Source organism: Apium graveolens, chromosome 9 (assembly GCF_009905375.1).
Source record: "Apium graveolens cultivar Ventura chromosome 9, ASM990537v1, whole genome shotgun sequence".
Lineage (NCBI taxonomy): Eukaryota > Viridiplantae > Streptophyta > Magnoliopsida > Apiales > Apiaceae > Apium > Apium graveolens.
In genome coordinates, this window is record NC_133655.1 from 161,636,452 (window position 1) to 161,654,864 (window position 18,413).

The window sequence follows — 18,413 nt, forward strand, 5'->3', positions numbered from 1 at the left end:
AATTTTAAATAATATTTTAAAGTTCGAAACTATTTTTCAGGATTTTTAAATCATTTTTAAATAATTAAATCCAATTATTAAATTAAATAAAATTAACTAATAATTAAATAAATTAATCAATCAATTAATATTAAATTAATTGATTAATTAAAATAATTAAAAACTAAATAAAATTAATTAATAAAATAAATCAGATTTATTTTTGAATAAATAAATAATTAAAATAATTTTTTTGAATTTAAAATAATTAAATAAACAATTTCTGATTTTTAAAATAATACAAATATCATTTTTAAAATAAATTAAACAGCAATCCTTATTTTGTAAAAACTCTGTAACTTCAGTGACCTAAGTGTAAAAACAGATGTACAAATTTGATTTAGGACAAATTTGGATTGAAACTGGGTTAATTCCCGGGTCGAAATCGACCTGACCGGGTCATTCAAGAACAACAGACCCGCCGGAAAAACTCAGATTCCGACGAGCTTAATTCGTGCATACCCTGAATCGTTTGGTGTTATTTTGTATCTCAATCGACTCCTGAACACAACAGCAACACAGGGATAATCTTCTTTATGATTTATAACCCCTGGAACAAATTTTTCGACGAACTCGCCATTAACGCCGGCAAGTTCGAAGGTTTTCCGGCTAACTGATTCCGGCGTCCAACCTCTGATTTTTTTACATGGTTCGATAGCTCATAACACGATCTAAAAGTTGGTATTCATCATATATATCCAGAATCAACCGTTATAAAAATCCCAAATTTCGATTGAATTTATTCATGCATATAAACCCTAATTTTAAGTGTTCAGAATCAAACATCAATTTCTATATGTTATTGAACTCGGTTTTTGACATATAATATACCAAAATGACCAGGAAGAAAAGATCTACATGATTATGCCATCAAATCAAATCAAAAACATCAAGAACAAAAATTCATATTTTAATTCATAAATAATTCGAAATAAAATAATTAAATCGGAAAAATACCTTGATTTCTGCACCAAAAGTGATGGTTGATTCAGAAATGTCTTTTCGAGAGCTTCAATTTGATATATTGCATGCCCGAATCGGAGTTCAATAATGCCTTCGTTCGTGCGTTAGATTTTCAAGAACGCGACATGAATTCGACATTTTCTTTGTATTTTACGGGGTTTTACTGACTGATTATGATTATATGAATAAAATGAAATGATAAAAGGGCTATATATATTTTTGGAATATTGGTTCGTTTTGGATCGTTTTGGATCGATAAATTAGTTGCTTAGCCGCTAAGTAACTGCAAAAACGATCTAATTTGGTACCCGTATTGGATAATTATCCAAACCGGGCTTCTTATAAAACAATTTATATGAAAATAACGTAATAATATTCCGTCTTTCGAGAATACGGGTTTTGTTGATTCACCGAAATGATTATCGTATCGAAAAATCTTGCGTCGGGCCGCGCACGGGTCAAACTGTAATCCGGATTGAAAAAGTTAAAACACGGAAAGTGTCCGGAATTACCAGATTAGGTTAGGAAGGAGTTTTCGAAAAAGTTTCGGGTTATAAAAACGTAAAAACGGTTGGAGTTGGACAATTCCCGGCTTTTTAAAATAATTTTGTAATTATTCAGAAAATAATTAATAAATTAATAAATCAATATAAAATCATATAACACTCCAAAAATTACCAGAAAAATACCTTAATTATCTATATTTTATTTTGGACATAATAAAAATTAACATACTTATACTTTACCACATATAAACATTCACATAACAACACCAAACATCAGATCACATAATAATCACATAATAATCATTTATTGATTAATAGGGAAGAAAATAAATCTTGATTACGTAGTTAATATTGCATTAATTACACATGATTTGGGCTACAAGGCCCAATTAGAAGATGTATGACATTCAGACCAAAAAGGTTAACACGTTGATCAGGCCTAATGGACCAGATCAGGCCTGATGGAACAAAGAAGGCCCAAAATCCTGAATATTAATTAATTTCGTAATTAATTAATAAGGGAGAAAAACAGCTATTAAGATAAGTCCTAGCGGGGATATAAATCCTTGTAGATTGGCCTCCAAGGGACCTCATGGGATAAGGAATCAGCTTCCTACTTCCTAGGACTCCAAAGTCCATTCTAATTCAGAGACTTGACCACCAAGTCTCCTATACCAAGTCCAATTCGAGGACTCCCAACATCTATATAAGGGGCCTCACCCCACTGATCAGAACAACATTTTTTGACTTGATCTTTGGCAATCAGCAAGGTACGTAGGCATCTTGTTAAGGCAGATTGAGTTATGAAGCACAAGAGTAGTCAAATCGAGTCTCGAAGCTCACGTTCCTTAGTAATAAATACAGCAATTATATACCTTAGTTTTTAATCCATAACATTGATAAAAATAATTACACGCAATATCCCGGATATTACAATAGCATTTATTAGAGAACATACTTGTGCAATTTTTTCATTGGTCTGGTACAGAAAATATTAGTACTAGCTTCCATTTTTTTCCTTCTTTGAATTCTTTCCATGCAACTGAGGTGAATTGACTTGAACATGGTAATAATACCCATTTCTTTGAAATTGTTAATTGCATGGTTGAATACCTCGCAATTATTATTTATAAACATATCTGACTTGCAAAGTTCTCTAAAACATGTCCTAGTCCATTGAGACCTAGGTTTTTGACTTAACCAATTGTATGCTTTGTTTGATATCTAGTGTAAAACAGATTGTTAGAGCATGTTCAACATAATACATGTTTTTACAAGAAGTTAAATGTTCATAGAAATACATGTTTTAGAATGTCCATATGCTTCTTAAAATTGGACTCAGTAGTTGATCTAGCAGCAAACCATAATGCTTTTCTTATTCTAATCCCTCTATTTCCTTGCCATAAATTCCTGTAAAGGTGCATCACACAGAACCTATGTTTTGAAGATGGCACCTGTTTCTCAAGAGCATTAACCAACCCCTGCATTATATGAGATTTACAGAAGGGGGGTTGAATGTAAATCTCAAAACTTTTTCAAGTTTTGAGCAGTTTCTAAGACTAAGTGTTTTGATGAACAAATGTGTGTATTGCTTTAAGCTAATACAGACAGATATATATTCAAGCACAAATGTAAAAAACACAAAGAACTTAAAAACTTTTCTGGTGGATATGTTGTTCCACCAGAGATGTGTTATTTCAGAAAATCTGTGAATCAAAGAATTGATCACAGCTGCGTCCTAGTACAAACTAGATGATTTTCTCTCTGGATTTTTCTAAACAGCTCTGGAAAATTCACCATCTAATTACTAGCTGCTACTTGGTTTATATAACACCAAGTTTACAAGTGAAGACAAAACTGTAGAATACAATTAAAAGATTCTTCACATGTTTCTTCTTCATTTCTCTATCCAATGCAATTTAGGTTTAGCTGTGAATCTTTGAATACTTCCTTGTTTACACTAGAATAGAAATGCTGCTTTTTCTTGATTCCTCCTAGAGGCTGCCGCATTCCAGTTTGTCTCTGTCAACCCATGTGCCTCTGCCAGCTTATGAATTGTCACTATCAACTGCTATTGAACTTAGCATCCGTTGAAGCTTTTATCCGTTGATGGCTTTATCCATTGAAGCATTAGCAGTTGAAGCTTTATCCGTTGATGCACTCATCCATTGATGGATGTTATCCGTTGAAGCTTTAGAGACATCCGTTGAAGCTTTGTTTCTTATCCGTTGAAGGCCTTTAATATCAGTTGATACTACTTCACTTATACAAAATTACAAGGCATGAAACATTTACAGTTAGCCCTCCTATTTGCATATCCACTAGTAGTCAACATGACTTATAATTTTCCACAACATCTAAGAATTACAACTTAAATACAGAGAATGAAATGTGCTACAATACTAAACTTATTTCTAAGTAAAGCTACTCTTTCAACGGATAGCCAGAATGGTATTATCCGTTGAGGCTACAAACACCAGATTTTTACTTAAGTGTTTTGTTGAACTTATCATCAAACTAATACACATATTCCTAACAATCTCCCCCTATTTATGTCTACTAGAACTGTAGGCATAAATTTGGGTTTAACTTGATGATAACAAAATACTTAATAAACATATGAACTAAAATAAAGTAAAAATTCAAAAGTGCTGTAAAAGTGTATATACTGAGATAGAATTGAAGAATTACATTGTTTCCAAGGGTGCTCCTTTAGCCTGAGCAGATTAATTCCTTCTCCTTTGATCCCTTATTTTCTTCCCTAGCCTCCTGTCATTCTCCTCTATTTGGAGTTGGAGTTGTCTGTAGAATTCAGCTTCATCTTCTTCATTGATGTCCAACTTAGATTGCATATCCTTGAGAGTTTCATTATTGGCAATCTTGAGCTGATCTTCAAGTCTGAAAAATCTTCTGACTCCTTTATTGTCTCTGAACTCCATCAACCAATGAGGTGATTTATGAACTGTAACTCCATGCTCTGGGATGAGTAATGTTCTAGGCAAGGCATTGGACTCCCACCAAGTTTTCCTTATGTTGGCAATCTTGTTGAGAATCTCAGTTTTGGCAGTTCTGGTAAAGCCAGAATCCCTTTTGATAGCTGAGTAGACTCTAATCAAGGTAGAATAGCCTTCATTCAGAATTCTGTAAAGAGGCCAAGTCATTTCCCCACTTCCTTTATATTTGAACACTAGTCTTTCTGGAAGCTGTATGTAGGCATCTATTCCCATTACTTCCTCCAGCTCATCCAGATAGAGTTCAATGTCTGTAAATTCCTTTATGTCACAAATGTGAACATAATCATCCTTTGAGGCTTGTGGCTTAGGCTTGAGTTTCTGAGTGAATTTGATTGAGGTTAGGGGAGGTGTTATTTTGATTTTTCCTTTCTGTTTCTTTGATGGTGGAGAAGTGGTTAAGAAGGTGGGCAATTTGATGGTGTCCCAATCAATTGGTTCCTCCTTAGGAGTGATTGTTTCACCATGGATGTTTATGAAGGGGTCAGGCACAATGGGTTCAGGAATAGAAGGTAGTGGTTTAGATTTTGATTGGGTTTCTTCAGTTTCATCTACAATCTTCCTTTTTGCATTGACCTTCTTTCTGTTCCCTTTCTGCCATTCCTTTTTTTCCTCACTTCTTTCTTCCACATCATCACTAAACATGTCCCCCATACCTACATCTTCACCCTTGTCTTCAATTTCTTTCTTTTCTTCAGCTTGACTTGACTTTAGCTATTTTTCAAGCTTTGCTTGTGCTCTTTTGTCAGCCTTTAGCTTTTCAGCTTCTTCCTTCAACCTTCTGGTTTCTTCCCTCTTGGCTATTAAGAATTTGGGATGTCCTTGAATCACACAGATACTCTTTCCCTCTCTGAAGATAATAGCAATGTTCATGCTTTCAACCACATCCTTGGTCTCCTTGTGCTTTATGATATTACCACCTAAAACCTTGTCTTCATCAGGCTTTGGAAGAGGAAAATCCACTCCTTTCAACTGAGCAAGGCTTAGAGGGTTCTTTGTAGAGTCCTTGTTGGATCTGTTGTTGGGCTTGAGAACCATAGGTTTCAGATTCTTTGAAGAAGTCTCTCCACCCTTATTCCTCCTTACTGGCTTGAGCTCCATAATGATTGGCTCCACCTTTGTGCTATGCTTCACAAATTGTGATTTTGAGGTTGTAGAGCCAAACACTTGTTGCATCCTTTCATCAATTCTCCTCCTTTGCTCTTTGACTTTCATCTCAGCTGCTGCTATCTGGATTAGATCAATTCCATCAAGCTTTCCTTTGATTTGAGGTGTTGGAGAAGTGGTGATGGCAGGAACTAGCACTTTAGATATTTGAACTTTTGTTGATGGATCTCCTTCCCCTTCCCTTTTATTCTCCCCCTTTTTGTTATCATCAAGGATAGGGGTCAAGCCTTGTGCTTTTTCCAGCTGCAATAGTAGACTTGTCTGAGATTGTTGATTTTGAAGAATGGTGACCACAGAGTTTTCAATGACTTGAACTCTGTCTTCCAACTTGGCCAGCCTCTTGTTAGCATCAGATTCTCTCCTTAGTCTCAGCAACAAATCTTGCATTTTACCGTAAGGCATGACTGAATCTAACTTCTTAGAATTGTAGGATTTCAAGTCAGCAATATCCCTTTTGAGTTCATCCACACTCAAATTCTGTCTGATGTGCTGCAACTGCAGGAGATGCAGAGAGTCTAGATGAGCTTGAAGAATAGCCTTGGTACTAGCATCTGAAGTATCCTGAAGGGTCTTTTGAATAGCCATGACCTGCTTGAACAAAGCTACACCAAACTGTCCTGGTGTAGATTTCTTTGTCCATGCCCATTCAGGTAAATTTGGAACAGAACTTGGGCCTTCATCTCCCCCTAAGTTCATGCTTCCATCCAAAGAAACAGAGTCATCATCATGAGAATTTACTTTAAATTCTTCAGATGGCTCACCAGCTTGAGAAGGCATCCTATTAACAGCAGCTTTATCTCTTTGAAAAGATTCTGAAGTGTGCACTATGTTCAAAGTCTGCTCTGCCACCACATTGCCCTGAGCAGCCAACAGTTGATAGGCTGAAACAGGATGAGTAAAAGTGTCAGCATCCAAGGAAATGTTATCAATTACATCTTTGTAATGTTGCTGAAATTGTCTTCCCTTTTCAGCATCATCCACAATCATTGACTCACTAGCAATGGCTGGATCCACCCTTATAGCTTCTGTACCTGCCATTCTCTCATTTTCTCTATATTCTTGCATCAGGGGCTCCCCTGGCTCACACACACCCTCACCCTCACCTACTAAGGTGGCACTCCTCTCACTCACTTTTGCCATGCTGGAAGAAATAACATGCATATTTTGACTCTCAACCTCTCCTTTTGCCTGGGAGCAACCCAGCCTCTCACTCAAATTATCATTCCCTTCCCTCAATCCTAGAAGTGATTGTACAGTAACCATGTCTTCTACACTTGGAATTGATTCAGAGATATGTGTAGAGACTATCAACGGATAGGGAGTATCCGTTGAAGTAGGAACTGATGGTATCAACGGATAACTGCTGTTAAGCTTATCCGTCGAAGAACAAGCACTTGTCAACGGATGAGAAATATCGTTGAAGAAGGAAAAGAAGTAGATATTGAAAGTGACATAATTGTTGAATCTGTGTGGATTAATTTTAAGTGAGGTGACACAAATTCTTCAACTAAGTCTGAAAGAATTGGCTGATGATCCAACAAATCATCTAAAAGATGATGATCACCAGGATTTGAGTGGGGCTCCTCCCTGAGTTTTAAAGAGGGAGAATCAGGAATTGATGTGAATATCATATCCACATCCAGAGATGGTGCTGGAGAATTTGGTGATTGATGTGTGTCTATTATGAGAGAATGGGGCTGTGACTCCACATTTGCTGGAGCCACATCAAGCTGAATTTGAGAAGGCAAAGATACAGGTGGATGTATCTGTGCAGTGTGTGCCCCATGTGTTGAAACTAGGGTTTTAGCCTTCTTTCTTCTTGAAAAGGCTTTGATAGGTGAATGTGTAGCTTCAGTGTCCCTCCCTCTTTTGTTCTGTGTCCCTGGTTGGGGACTATTTTCAATAGCTGCATCCTTTTGGGAGGATGCAATTAGGGATGTGTTTGAATCCTTTTGAATCACCACAGTCTTTTGAGAGACTGTGGCTTGGCTGGCTAGGGTACCACTCACCTCTCCCACCTTATCCTAGGGGGTTTCTTGATGTTCACCCCTCCCCTCACCACTCACACCCTGTTCACTCCCTTCAGGGTTTATGGTAGTTGTTACAACTGTTGTCTTTTGAGAAACAACAGAGATGGTTTTCTTTGACTTTTGTTTTGGAATTTTAGTTTTGATGGCTTTGGTAGGAATCTGTTGGGACAAAGACACAGATTCCATTGCCACACTAGAAGGCAAAGAAATAATGGGGTTGGAAGAAGTAGGAGTTACAGAAGTATTTACCTCACTTACCTGAGGTGCATCCATTATTGGTAAATATACCAATGGCACCTGGCTGTTGAGGTTAATTCTCAAAAGGTCTGCAAGGACCCTTTTCTCTTGTGCCCAGCATTTGAGTTTATTGCTCTCATTAGTTATGACCAAACCTTCATCAACATGGTTAGCCAATAACATAAAGAATCTAGCATAGTAGATGTTATGAGGTCTATTAGCTTTGTTACCTAACCTGGAACCTAATTCTAGCATGACATAGTTGCTAAAATTAAAGTACCTATCAGAAACTAGCATATAGAGCATATTAACAAGAGATGAAGTTATGGCATCAAAATTGCTAATCTTCCCAGAGAAAACCTTGATAAAGGTATCTCCAAGAAAACTCCATTCTTTCCTAAGGCCCTTTCTTCTAATGCTCCCTAAGCTAGCAGAATCAAAAGAATAGCCTATAGAATCTAACATAGCAGATACATCATTATCAGTGTGTGGTGTCATGGCATTATTCTCAGGTAGCTTAAAGCAAGACTGTATATCATCAAAGTTAATACAGTAATCCTTACCTTTGAGAGAGAAAGCAATGGTCATGTCTGTGGAGTTGAACTCTGCTGTTGTCCAAATCTCCTCAATTACCTCACAACAGATAGTTGGGGCTTCTAGCATTGCATAGCTTAGTTTGCAGTTTTTGATGAAGTCCATCATCTTGTGATAATCTGAGTGGGCTTCATTCTTTTCCACCAAGGCTACGAAATTGTTCTTTTCATAAACAAATCCAGACTGAGACATAATCTTGACTACTGGTGCCATTGTTGTGAGTAGAGGTTGCAGAGAAAGATTGAGAGTTTTGGGAGAGAAAGAGAATAAAATCTTTTGAAAAATAGCAAGAAAGCGTAAAGTGAAAATAAGAATTCAAGGGGGCTTTTATACTTTCTTGAATTAAATAGCTCTTTTAAGAAAATTACATTCGTTTGAGCATAAAATAAACGGTAGAAATTCTTAAAACTTCCTTTAATACAAATACATACAAATGTATATGTATCGACGGTTAAGTAAAAGAATCAACGGTTGTGACTCATGTAAAATGACTGATGTGACACTTCAACGGATGAGGTAAATGGTTGTCCGTTGAAGATTAACACAGTTTTATCCGTTGAAGGATAAAACTACCAGAAATGTATTTGTCTTTCAACGGATAATGAACATCCGTTGATAGAACAATTTTGGCTTTCAACGGATGAGGAATATCCATTGATGAAATAAACTATATGCAAAGCCAACTTTGTTCTTGCAACAAATTCATTTCAGGCTACAATACAAATTGCAATAGGACCATGAAATTATGAATAATTAAGCATACCTAGCTCACTTACTAATCTTATGAATGTTGATTCATCAAGTGGCTTGGTAAATATGTCTGCAATCTGCTTTTCACTTGGAACAAAATATAGTTCCACTGTACCTTTCATCACATTTCCCTTATGAAGTGGTACTTGATGTCAATGTGTTTGGTTCTTGAGTGATGCACTGGATTTTGGGTAATGGTAATGGCACTTGTATTGTCACAAAATATAGGAATTTTGTCAACAGTTAGCCCATAGTCGAATAGTTGATTCCTTATCCACAATATTTGTGCACAACAACTACCAGCAGCAATGTACTCAGCTTCAGTTGTTGACGTAGAAACAAAATTTTGCTTCTTGCTGAACCATGACACAAGCTTATTCCCTAGAAATTGACAGGTGCCAGTTGTGCTTTTCCTGTCTATTTTGCAACCTGCATAATCTGCATCTGAGTAGCCAATTAGATTAAAACCATACTCTCTAGGGTACCAAATTCCTAGATTTGGAGTCCCTTTGAGATATCTGAAAATTCTTTTAATAGCCACTAAGTGAGACTCTTTAGGGTCAGCTTGAAATCTAGCACAGAGACATGTAGAAAACATTATATCAGGTTTACTAGCAGTTAAATATAAAAGTGAGCCAACCATGCCTCTATAACTTGAAATGTCCACAGACTTTTCAGCCTTGTTTAATTCAAGCTTGGTGGCAGTGGTCATGGGAGTTTTTGCAGATGAACAATCCATTAAGTCAAACTTCTTTAAAAGATCATAAATATATTTAGTTTGACTAATAAAAATTCCACCACTAACTTGTTTAACTTGTAAACCAAGAAAATAAGTTAGCTTTCCCATCATGCTCATTTCATATTTACTTTGCATTAACTTAGCAAACTTTTTACAAAGCTTATCATCTGTAGAACCAAATATAATATCATCTACATAAATTTGAACAAGTATTGTAGAGCCATTAACATTTCTAAAGAAAAGAGTTTTGTCAACAGTACCTCTTGTGAAGTAATTATCTAGAAGAAATTTTGACAAAGTCTCATACCAGGCTCTAAGTGCTTGCTTTAGTCCATAGAGTGGTTTCAACAGATAATACACATAGTCTGGAAAATTTGGATCTTCAAATCCTAGAGGTTGGCTTACATAAACTTCTTCCTCCAATTCTCCATTCAGAAATGCACTCTTAACATCCATTTGATAGACCTTGAAATTGGCATGGGCTGCATAGGCTAGAAAGATTCTGATGGCTTCAAGTCTGGCAACTGGAGCAAATGTCTCATCAAAATCTATTCCCTCTTGTTGAGAATAGCCTTTAGCAACCAATCTGGCTTTATTCCTTATGACAATGCCATTTTCATCCATCTTGTTTCTGAATACCCATTTTGTGTCAATAGAGCTCTTGTTCTTTGGCTTGGGTACCAGCTTCCATACCTTGTTCCTCTCAAATTGGTTTAGCTCTTCTTGAATTGCTAAAATCCAATATGGATCCAATAGGGCTTCTTCCACTCTCTTAGGTTCCTCCTGTGATAGAAAACTACTATATAGACATTCATCTTGAGTAGCCCTTCTAATTTGCACTTTAGATGTAGCATCACCAATGATCAATTCAAAAGGGTGATTCTTGGTCCATTTCCTTTGAGATGGTAGATTAGTTCTAGATGAGGTTGCCTCGGTATTGTCATGATGTGAGATAGAATGTTGATTGGTTGAAACTCCCCCTGAGTTGCTGATCCTTTGACAGGAATTGGGAGTTCTATTACTTGATGAAGTGAAATGATTATCCGTTGACAGACTGTGATCAACGGATGCCTCATTATGAACTTCAACGGATGATGCACTTTGTCTTTCAAAGGATGATGCATTGCTTCTATCAACAGAAGCTGAATTATGACTTTCAACGGATGTAGCATTCTGTGCATTGTCCAAAGGCAGATTTTGAATTCTTTTTGAGGTGCCTTCTCCATCATTCTCATCTTCACTATCATCACAATATATCTCAATGTTGTCAAATTTGAGTCCTTCATGATGTCCCTCATCTGTTAGTCCATCAATCTTTTTATCATCAAACACAACATGCACATATTCCATGACAATGTTGGTTCTTAGATTGTAGACCCTATATGATTTTCCAGCAGAATAACCAACAAATATTCCTTCATCAGTTTTTGCATCAAACTTTCCTTTGTGATCTGGTTGATTCCTTAGAATGTAGCATTTGCAACCAAAGACATGAAGAAAGTTTAAGGTTGGTTTTCTTCTCTTGAACAATTGATAGGGAGTCATGCCTTTTGCTTGATTGATTAGAGAAATATTCTGAGTGTAACATGCACAGTTAACAGCCTCATCCCAAAAGTATGTTGGGAGTTTTGACTCTTCAAGCATTGTTCTTGCAGCTTCAATTAGTGACATGTTCTTCCTTTCCACCACACCATTCTGTTGTGGAGTCCTTGGAGCTGAGAACTCATACATGATCCCATTTTCTTCACATAACAACTTCATGGTTGAATTCTTGAACTCAATTCCATTGTCACTCCTGATATTCCTTTGAAATCTGGATGATTGTTGACTTGCTTGATATGATTGATAATGATCTCACTAGCTTCATCCTTTGATCCAAGAAAATAAGTCCATGAAATCTTTGAGAAATCATCTACAATCACTAGGCAATGTCTTTTCCTTGAAATTGACAATACATTGACTGGTCCAAAAAGATCCATGTGTAGCAGTTGTAATGGTTCATCAATTGCTGATTCAAGCTTCTTACTGAATGATACTTTCTTTTGCTTTCCTTTCTGACAAGCATCACACAGTCCATCCCTTGTGAATTCCACTAGAGGCATCCCTCTAACTAAGTCCTTTTTTACTAGATCATTCATTGTCTTAAAATTCAAATGGGACAGCTTCTTGTGCCATAGCCAACTTTCAACTGGACTTGCTTTGCTGAAAAGACAAGTAATTGATTCTGCATCTGTAGAGTTGAAGTCAGCCAAGTACACATTTCCTTTTCTAACTCCAGTTAGAACCACTTTTTTGTCCTTCTTATTTGTGACAACACAGGCTTCAGAATTGAAGGAAACAGTATTCCCTCTGTCACATAGTTGACTGATGCTCAATAGATTGTGTTTGAGACCATCAACTAATGCAACTTCATCAATGATGACATTTTCTTTTGAAATCAAGTCATACCCATAGTGAACCCTTTGTTGTCATCTCCAAAGGTTATGCTAGGGCCAGCTCTCTCCTTGAACTCTGTGAGCAGGGTGAAATCTCATGTCATGTGCCTTGAACAACCACTGTCCAAGTACCATAGGTTCCTTATTTTTCCCTGCACACAACAAAATCAATCAAGTTGATTTTGGTACCCAAGTTTCCTTGGGTCCAGCCTTGTTAGTCTTTTTCCTAGACTTCATTCCTCCTGTATCTTTTGACTTAGGTAACTTTGGGTAAACCTTGGTCTCAGATGTAGTTGGTTGAAGTGTAGGGTTAGTCACAGAATCATTTAGCACATTTGGTTGAATTTTATAAGGCATAGATTGTGCAAACATATTATTCCAAATAGGCATGTTGTATGGCATTTGAGGCATACTGAATGCAGTAAAATAAGGGTTATTAACATATGGCATGTTTGCAAAATGTGCATGAGGATTCTGATAAGACATAACAGGCATAGCATGTAGAGGTGACATACACATGTTAGGCATGGAAGGAGTTAAAGGCATGGCAGCATTCTTAACAGATTTGCAGTTATCGGATAGATGATTAACACTTTTACAGTGCACACAGCTTTTTCTAGGAGCATACTTATCAGGTGTGTAATTGTTGTGTTTGTTAATCCCTACCTTCCCATTTCTATTAGATTTTCTTTTAGTTTCCTTTTTATCCTCAACCAACTTAAGCCTATTTTTCAACTGATCTAAGGTCATGTGTTTTATATTCACCTTACTGGCATCTTTGGATGTGCTAGCTTCTTCCTTGACAAAGTTCTTGGAAGTTGAACCAAACTTCTTATTGAGATTTTTCAAATTGTTCTTTTTAAAATCACTTTCCTGTTTTAATTGATGAGCCTTCAACGGATGCTCTTTTTCTTCCTTCAACGGATAACTTTCATCATCCGTTGATTCCACATCCGTTGACAATCCATCAATTAATTCAACTTCCTTTTTGGTTTTCTTCCAAACATTCTCACAGAGTGATTCAATTCCCTGAACCTTGACAATTTGAGCACTAACATCCCTAGATGTTTTTCAGGCCTTGATTACCTCTTGCTCATGTTCTAATTGTTTAGAAAGAATTTCTACTTTCTTAACAAATTCTTCTAGTTTACTCTCAACAGTCAAGCATTTGATTTTAATCTTTTCAAGCTCAATTACCTTACCCTCTAACACAGCATTCATATCACTTAAAAACACATTATTCTCTTTAATTCTTGTGTTTTCTTTAGCTAGTGATTTATGGGAAACACGCAAAAGATATAATTCATTGGACATATCATTTATGGCTTCATTGCATTCAATATTAGAAAGCTGAGAGAGGTCAGTAGTAATTACCTGGTTGCTTGATGAACTAGTTTCATTTTCATCAGAATTAGCCATCAGGGCTAGGTTGACATATTCCATATCATCATCTTCATTGGCTCCATCTGCTGCCCAATCATCTTGATTCAGAAAAGCTCTTTCCTTTTGTTTGAGCAAATCGAAATATTTCTTTTTGTAATCAACTTGCTCAAATTTCTTCTTGTCAGAGGATGGCTTTCTGCACAATTTGCAAAGTGTCCACTTATGCCACAGTTATAACATTTGAACTTAGATTTGTCCACCATGTTCTTGTTTGACTTAGTGAATTTTGCACTTTTCTTGAATTTCATCTTTGCAAACCTCCTGGACAGAAAAGCCAGATGTTCATCAACATCATCAAAGTCATCTTGACTGGAATTGTCTTCAACCTCAGCTACTTGCTCATTTCCCTTGCTTGATTCTGATTTGCTTGTGCCAATTTTAAGACTTGGCATTGTCTTTTCTTCATTCCTGGCTTCAATATTCTCATTGTGAGCTACAAGTGCAACTGATCCACCTTTTCTTTTTCCCTTTTCCAACAGCTCATCTTGCTTCATCTCAAGTTCATAGGTCTTCAAAATTCCATATAATCTTTCAAGTGTGAAGTCCTTATAATCTTGAGAATTTCTTAGAGAAACGGTCATAGGCTTCCATTCCTTTGGTAGAGACCTCAGAAATTTTAAATTGGAGTCCTTGACTTGGTACACTCTGCCATACAGCTTCAATCCATTCAACAGTTTTTGAAATCTGTTGAAGGTATCATTCAATGATTCTTCTTCTTCAAAATGAAAATATTCATATTGTTGAATGAGAAGCTGCATTTTGTTTTCTCTAACTTGCTCAGTACCTTCACAGATAAGTTGTACAGTATCCCAAATTTCCTTAGCAGTTTGGCTGTTAATGACATTGTCAAACATATCTTGATCTAGGCCATTAAACAGAATATTCATGGTTTTCTTGTCCTTGTGAACCTCTTCAATATCTTCTACAGTCCATTCTGCTTTTGGCTTGGGAATAGACTGTCCAACAGCAACTGTTGCAGTAGTAGCTGTGGCCACCTTGTGAGGGATGTGAGGACCATTTTCAATGCAGTTGATGTAGCTTTCATCTTGAGAGAGAAGATGTAAATGCATCTTCACTTTTCAGTGATGATAGTTATCTCTTTCCAGGATTGGAATCTTTACACCAATATCCTTCTTACTCATGATGTTAGCAGAATAGATCTTTAAACTCTTTGTATGTTAAGAGCCTGTTCTGATACCAATTGTTATTTCCAGTGGACTAACAATGAGATTTACAGAAGGGGGTTGAATGTAAATCTCAAAACTTTTTCAAGTTTTGAGCAGTTTCTAAGACTAAGTGTTTTGATGAACAAATGTGTGTGAATTGCTTTAAGCTAATACAGACAGATATATATTCAAGCACAAATATAAAGAACACAAAGAACTTAAAAACTTTTCTGGTGGATATGTTGTTCCACCAGAGATGTGTTATTTCAGAAAATCTGTGAATCAAAGAATTGATCACAGTTGCGTCCTAGTACAAACTAGATGATTTTCTCTCTGGATTTTTCTAAACAGCTCTGGAAAATTCACCATTTAATTACTAGCTGCTACTTGATTTATATAACACCAAGTTTACAAGTGAAGACAAAACTGTAGAATACAATTAAAAAGATTCTTCACATGTTTCTTCTTTATTTCTCTATCCAATGCAATTTAGGTTTCTTCTTATGAATTGTCACTATCAACTGTTATTGAACTTAGCATCCGTTGAAGCTTTTATCCGTTGATGGCTTTATCCGTTGAAGCATTAGCAGTTGAAGCTTTATCCGTTGATGCACCCATCCGTTGATGGATGTTATCCGTTGAAGCTTTAGAGACATCCGTTGAAGCTTTGTTTCTCATCCGTTGAAGGCCTTTAATATCAGTTGATACTACTTCACTTATACAAAATTACAAGGCATGAAACATTTACAGTTAGCCCTCCTATTTGCATATCCACTAGTAGTCAACATGACTTATAATTTCCCACAACATCTAAGAATAACAACTTAAATACAGAGAATGAAATGTGCTACAATACTAAACTTATTTCTAAGTAAAGCTACTCCTTCAACGGATAGCCAGAATGGTCTTATCCGTTGAGGCTACAAACACCAGATTTCTATCTAAGTGTTTTGTTGAACTTATCATCAAACTAATACACATATTCCTAACAAAGACACATTATTAACCTACTACATAAAGACATTAAAGACTTACTTTTTGCCTATCATATATGAAAGTGAAAGATCCTGAATTTTCAATTCTCAAGTTAGTTTTAAGTAATGACAGAAACCAATCCCAGCTGTCATTATTTTCAGCCTCCACTTGTGCCCATGCCACAGGATAAATGTCATCATTAGGGTCAGTGGCAACTGCAGTTAACAAAATCCCTCCAAAAGGCCCTCTAAGATGACACCCATCTAACCCTATTAATGGCCTACACCCTTCTCCAAATCCTTCTTTCAGTGGTCCTAGACACACATAAAACCTTTTAAACCTTCTCATATTTGTTCCTATCTTTGGGGGGTCATTCATGAGTTTGATAATACTAAGAGGCATTGATCTCTTTAGCTCATTGGCATACAAATATAACTTACCAAACTCTTCCTCATGCTTACCGAAGTATATTATATTTTTCCTTCTTCATGGCTCTGTAGATCATTGACTGATTAATGTTGCACTTGAGATCATTCACTACCCTTGAATGAAGAGCCTTCACTGGCCAGGTGGGATTCATACGAATTTCATTCTCATACGCCTCGGCAATTCATGTCGAATTTACTTGTTTCTGGATCCATGTGGAATTGCAAGTGTGGTGGTTATACAATTTCTTTATTTGGAAACTGGTACTCCTTTGTTGTTGAATGCCCTAGCACTTCCAACTGCATCCATCAGCACAAATCTATTTTATCTTTTCCTTCAAAAAAATTTTCAATCTTATGCCCCCCTGATGAACAATGGCATGTTGTCTGACAGCTTTCCTAAAAATTGCACCACTGGAGAATAGCATACCAAGGGAAAATTGAGGATCTTTCACGTTTGTTACCTCATTAAATTCAGGATATTGCATCTCCTCCTCATCACATGAACTTCATGCCATTATTTCATCTACATTGTCAAACCCATTAGAACTATTGTCACCATCTTCTACATTGTTTGGGAAATGTACCTTTTTGGCTTCTTCAGCATTTTGTCTCTCAAATTCTTTCCATTTTCTTGCAAAACCTTAAGCATATCAGGCACTTCATTATCATCATTTATGTTATCATGATTAACATAGTCACCCTCTCTTTCATCATCTGCATAATCATCAGACACCTCTCTATCATTTCCTACTGATATATCAGTTTGAGAGGGATGGGGAGCTTCATTGTCATCATTATCCAAGATAACAGGAGTTTCTTCAGTGTTTTTTAACGAACCCTGCAAATACAAAATATTAACCACACAATATAGACAGTTCAAAATAATATAAAATTAAGCTCATTGGCATTCTTACTCTTAGCATAGAATATCTCCCTCTTCTCCTGGTTCTGTAGGGAGGGTTGGGAGGTGGAATTCTTTTAACTCTTATAGGTGGTGCAGTCACCTCATTCTCACTTGAGTCTAAATTAAAGCTATCTTCATGGAAGCTAGCTTCATCCACATCATCCTCCTTTTCCCCCTCACTATCATTACCAAGAACTGTCATCTCCTCAATTTATTCCATGTTGTCATCAATCCTAACTTCTTTATCATCCAATAACATTTGAGTGAAGGAGAAATTATTGTAGTCGATATCACCACTATAACCATCGGGACAGCAGTAAATAACTTGCAATCTACTATATGCAACAAGCTCTAGCATCATATCAACATCACCATCTACTCTAATTGGAAGTAAAGCATCATGCAATTCAGATTCAGGAATATGCATATACAAGTCAAATGTCCCTTTTTGTATCCCTAATTCCGATAACATTATTTTCGCCTCTAACATACTAAGCTCACTATGACTACACATATCAAAATAATTCACCACACCTAGGGATGGCAAAATAATCCGATCCGACGGATACCCGATCCGAAACCCGAAAATTTGGATTTACCGAACCCGATTTTTTGGATTTGGATATGGATTTAATTTTTAAACCCGAAAATTTTTGAATTTGGATTTGGATATTAGGTATACCGATCCGAAATCTGAAACTCTATCCGAACCCGAAATTCAAAAAAAACCCTAATTATTATATATATATTAAATATATATATAATATTAGAATTTTATATATTACACATTATAATATATATATATATATATATTAATAATATATGTTACACATTTTATTATATATTTTTTAGAACATATATTTTTATATTTATGTTAAAAATTAACTAACTATAAAGTTTAATTAAATATAATTATTCAATCGTTTAAACGGGTGATAAGGTTTTAAAGGTTATCAAAACATATTTTAGTAATAAATCTAAAAAAACGGGTATCAATTGAGTTGATTTTTTAAATATTAGCTATAC